The following is a 6,000-nucleotide window of genomic DNA, read 5'->3' on the forward strand; positions in this document are numbered from 1 at the left end:
AAAAAACTTTAACTATTTAAAATATGTTAAATGAGAAAATTCGATTAAAAAAATATAATCATTATAATAAATATAATTATGATTAGAAACCAAACCTAATATGCATGAAGCACCACATATCAGGGTGTTCAAAATTTAACAAAATGTTTTGTAAACGGTTAAACCAAAAAGTTAAAAATCACTTAAATCGAAACCCGCCAAAACAAAAAAATTATATATAAAAAAAAGCTGCATACTCTTTACAGTTTGATTTGATTTTTGAATCTTGTTATCAAAAATCAAAATAAATCGATAACCAAATCACATATTGTAATTATATTATTTTTTGTTATAGTAATTAATAATAAGTATTAAATAAATTATTAATTTTACTTTGTTTTATAATTAGAATATATATTTTACTTTCATATATTAAAAAATAATATATTAGTATATGATTAAATATCAAGTGATACATAAATGACTGTTATGTTAAAAAAAAGTTGACTTTTGTATTAATGTTAAATAGAAATGTAAATAATAATTTTTAACTTAACAAAATTTAATAAAAAATCATTTTAAAAATAATATACTATGTAAGTTTACTGGATAAAATTTAAATTATGATAATATATTAAAAAATAATAAAATGTCAAACTAAAATTAAATTACGAAAGATTAATTTGATTTAATTAATATTGACATATCTTTATTTTATGTTTAATTTAAATATTTTTTTCTTCTAAAAATTAAAGACTCCTATCGCATATCAATATATGTTACCCAAATCAATCTCTTTATATGACACGTGTATTCTAAAACTTGAAATTTGAAAACTTATAAGAGAGAACTTTATCCAATACTTAGAGGGAGATATTTCTGTCAAACATGATTGTCATAGTTACGTAAGCTCAAACGCAACCCATGTCGTTTCCTTTTGCATGCATTAGTCTTTATATGCCTGTCGCATGCTTCCGTTCAGATATGACAAGAAAATCTGGATTTGTGAGTATCCGTTTTGATTTTGATGGGTAATATTTAAATTCATCCGGTATAAGTTTGGGTTTGAATTTATTTCGATAATTAAAAGTCGGGTATTAATATGAGATTATTAAATTCATCCCAACCCCAAACCCGTCAGTCAATTAAAATTTTTAGAATTTTTATATAATTTAATTAAAAGGCATAAAATTTTTATTACTAATTAATTTTATTTTAGAATTTTTATATAATTTAATATTATTTTCTTAACTATTTTTATAGATACACACGTTATAATAAATTTATTGATATATAAATAGTTAAAAATAAATGTTTAACAATTAATTTATTTTTTCTAAAATCAAATTTTTAATATTTTTTTTACAAAAAAAATAATATTTTTTAAGTTGAATAGTGTATGGGACGAGTCAGGAATACCCGATAACCGATGGATACGGAGATGAGACAATAAACTTAAACCCATCCGTATGCGATATATGTTGGGGAGTCAAGATAGGGAGATACCCGCCCCATCCCCCGTTGCCATGTTTACTTCCATTACCACTCTTTTATATTTCTCCCTCCTTGTTATCGTTCTTATCTGTCTCTATAGTTCTTGTTCCAAACAAGAAGATTAAGGAACCTCCCTCCAGGATCACTTTCTTTCCCCATAATCGGAAACCTAGCCTCCACCAACTCAAACAGCCTTTCCACCGCACCTTGCATGCCATGTCCCAAAAATATGACCAAATCTTCTCTCTATGGTTCGGTTCTCATCTCAACACACCGTCGTTTAAACTCCTTCTACGAGATCATGAGGCTCGTGCAAAAACTAGCTCAGGACTCGCGCAACAGCTTCGCCAAAGTAGAACTTAGATCCAGTTGAGCTATGTTATTCGTACAAAAAATCATATATAACATTTTTTATTTTATCAATTTCTTATATTTTTTATTTAATTACTCTTTTATTTCCCTGGGACAACTTTTCATTTTTAATTCCTAGATTTTCAAACATTCCGTTTTTCTTTTTTTGCGGTTGCAATTTTTTCAACTCTCTGGCTTCTTATTGTCTAAAGTTATTCAAATTAAAAATAAAATAAAAAAACACTTGGACTTTGTTTGATTTAAATATAACATTAAATCAAAATCAAATCCAACCATCTTTTACAGTTTGGTTTAATTTGATTTGATGATTTTTTTAAATTAATCTATTATCATAATTTAAATTTATCCATTAAACTTACATAATTATTATATATGTTATATTATTTTAAAAATAAAATTTATTTTTATTAAATTTTTTTTAATATATTTTTCAATTTTGTAGCAATTTAAAGAATTTGAATATAACTAACATTAGGCGATTTTAGGCGGTGAAAACCAAAAATATTAAAAAAAAATTGTAATTATAAGACTAAAAAACTAGAAAAACTAAAATAAGAAATAATGGCAACCACAAGAACTAAATACATAATTAAACCTATATTTTTCTTTCTCTCTTTTTGTCTCTTAGTTAACATGCATCTCTCAATACAGGTTTTCGGAAATGACGTTCAACACCATAATGAGGATGGTGTCGGGGAAGAGGTACCATGGTGAGGATTGTGATGTGGAGTTAGCAAGGCAATTTAGAGAGATCATTAACGAGTTGGTGACTTTAGGAGGGGCCAATAACACCCTGGGGATTTCTTGGCTTTGCTTAGGTTGTTTGATTTTTATGGTTTGGAGAAGAGACTAAAGAGGCTAAGCAAGAGAACTGATGCGTTCTTACATGGACTCATTGAAGAACATTGTAATGGAAAGAATACCGATCAAATCATCAAAGGACTTGCTCTCTGGTAATTAATTACTTAGTACTCTATATATATGTGCATGATTTTTCTTATGTGCTGTATTGATATTTCATTTTGTTGGATTTTACAGACTATGTTACTTGCGGAAACTGATACATCAGCTGTAACTTTAGAATGGGAATGTCTAATTTATTAAATCATCCAGAAATATTAAAAAAAGCAAAAAATGAATTAGACACTCATATATATAAGACAAAATTGCCTAGTAGACGAGCTTGATATTTCAAAACTCCCTTACCTTCAAAGCATTATTTATGAGACACTTTGGCTGCATCCTGTGGCTTCATTGTTGGTACCACATTTTGTCTTCAGAAGATTGCACCATAGGAGAATATAATATCCCATAAACACAATTTTGTTGGTGAATGCTTGGGCTATTCATGGAGATCGATCCCAAATTGTGGAGTGACCCAACACACTTTAATCCTGAGAGGTTTGAGAATGAAAGTGAAGTAAACAAGTTACTTCCATTTGGGTTAGGGAGGATGACTTACCCTGAAGCTAACTTGGCTCAACGCACAGTAAGCTTAACTCTGGTCTTATTAATTCAATGTTTTAAGTGGAAAGGGACTACTAAAAAAGAAATTGATAGGACCGAAGGAAAAGGACTTACTGTGTCAAAAAAAATATTCCTTAGAAGCTATGTGCCAAGTGTGCCAATCACCGACAGTTAAGGATATTTATAACTTGTAGTGCTGTTAAAAGCATAAACATGATATAATGTTCTTGAAGAACTTATATATGTAAAATAAAATTTATAGTAGTAATATTTGTGTTCAAGTAATTAAAGGTAGGTCGTGTAGAATTAGGCGTAATCTTCATCTGCTTAAACTTTGCCCCCTAAAATCCTTTTTTCTTAACGATCTTTAATTAATACATATGTTGCTCTATTTTTTCCCAAAATTTTTAATTCATTTTATACTATAGCCATGATGAATTGAAGTAGCCAATGATATGCATCAAATATTTTTAGACTACATGGGAATGTGTAATGAAAAATCCTAAGTTGATTAGAACACAGGTATATAAGTTTGAGCTTAACTATTACTCATGAAAAAAAAATCTAATTTGATTCAAACAATAATGAAAAATTAATACAACAAGCATTTTATCGGTGTTGTCAAGTGAATGAGAAATGCTAGTCAAATATGATTCGGTTAACTGTGAGCACCAATACGATTCTAAAATTAAGATCAAACGAAAGGCGTCAAAAGGAAAAATCTACCTTTTGACCGTGGGTTATCAAACTACAATAACATTGTAATTTTCAAAATTAAATTATAAGAATAATTAAATTTATTTTATGTTGTTGAAAATAAAATAAATTAGTTGAGGATTTTTATGTTGTTGTGAGAGATGGGTTTAAGTGTGTTGTGGTTTTGGTTTGGGTCAAACTTAGGTGAGAAGAATCTATTTCCTTTTCTTTTCCTTCTTATAAGCATCCTTTGTGTCAAGAAAGTTATTCTCATTCTTTTCTCTCAATAACCTAAGAGCTCTCTCTTCCTCTCTTCTTTCAAGAACTCTCTTTTCTCTAATTTTCTCCTCCACCCACAAGGAGCATATTCCTCACTAACTCTCAAGGATGAAGCTTATTTTCCCTTCATGACAAGTGATTTCCCTCTCCTTCCTTGAGCTTGTAGCCATTGTTGAAGAATAAGTCTTCTTTCTCTCCTCTTTCTCTTTTCTACAAGTAAACCCATAATGAGTATTTATTCAATAATAATTATATACAAAAATAGTCTTGTAAATTGCTTCAAAAGTTACTTATAAAATATTAGATTCAGGGTAGGTAGAATATGTTTTACTAATTTCAAAGATACAATCATTTAAAAATTAAGTTGCTTAAGGTAATGAATGATTCAGAAATGCATAAAAAGGGTGGGTTCGAGAATCGCTTCCCACTCGATTCCAAAGAGTGTGAGTGTCACAAGTGAGCCAATTTAACAGTCACATGATCAGGTTATCTAAACAGGTGCAAGAACTCCACAAATCAATCTTTGCGAACAAGCTCATTGATCTCCAAAACAAACCCAATAGTTGGGTTGTTTGCCACTAGGCAATGCCTAACCAATTAAACCAATAGCATGAGAATCAATGTCCACACTTTACCTTCTTGCAACCAAGATCCCACGACAACTTGAGACCGTGAACAACATCCATAGCTCTGCTAAAGTAACTGATGTAGTGCCTAAGTTAACAGTGAAACCACCTGGGAAACATCATGATGAATTGTGAACTAGATCACCACAAGCACTCCTACTACACTCTTTTCTATGGTTGTCAAATACTGAATCTTTGGTGTTGGGAAAAACCCACCCATTAGGTGGACATCTCCATGTATTCAAACTCGATCAAGGTATTACTATAATTTGGATCATCTCTTATGTACCTTCCAAGCTCGATCTTGTTTCTTGTATTCAAACTCTTCTATCTCTATCAATTGGTTACACTATAGTCACTCTATCGTTTCTTCCACTGCCTCTTCAATCTTCCTCGCCTTCTCCCTCATTTCATAAGCGTAATTCACCTTTACCTTCTTCTTTGCCACCTCATCTTCTGCCTTGTACCTCTTTGAGTCTCTCACCATTCTTCTTATCTCTTCCAGGTTCAGCCTTTCGTGCTTGTTGTTGGTTGTGATCTTTTTTAATCCTATGTTTGTATCTTCCATGGTGAACCTCCACAATGTCATTGACATCCACATCAAAAATAGTGTTGATTTGTGGCACTCCCTTTGCTAATGGATCGAACCCATAGAGGAGAAACTTGCTGACAAAGAAGTTATCCTTTGTCTTAACTCATTCTCCCTCGAACACTTCGACCGTAAAAGATTTCTGATTGTCGTAGAAGGTAGAACGCAAAGGGTGCGAAGCTTGATGGGTTTATCGAAGGCTTGGAGGTTGAGCGAGTAGAGATAAGAGCGGTGCACACAAAGGTAAATAAGCAAGCTAGCAATTAGAAACAGCAAAAGGGGAAAAGCCCTTCCTCGGTGAAATAGAATCATGTTATTGCTACTATTAAGCCAAGTCTTATAGACATGGAGAAAGTGGTGAACATAAAAGAGTGGAAGAAGAGGGCAACCTTTGTACTATTTAATTTGGATAGTCCATGATGATGACTTTGCAGTCATAGAGAACTTGGATGATGACTTTGCAGACAGGACATGGTTTTAATGATTATTTCACTTTGA

General features: G+C 31.2%; 1 pseudogene; it reads left to right on the forward strand.

Annotated features, from left to right (window-relative positions):
• Positions 1–1,514: 1,514 nt before the first annotated feature.
• LOC100782889 (cytochrome P450 81E8-like) lies at positions 1,515–3,602 on the forward strand (annotated as a pseudogene).
• Positions 3,603–6,000: the final 2,398 nt, after the last annotated feature.

This window comes from Glycine max, chromosome 16 (assembly GCF_000004515.6).
Source record: "Glycine max cultivar Williams 82 chromosome 16, Glycine_max_v4.0, whole genome shotgun sequence".
Taxonomy (NCBI): domain Eukaryota; kingdom Viridiplantae; phylum Streptophyta; class Magnoliopsida; order Fabales; family Fabaceae; genus Glycine; species Glycine max.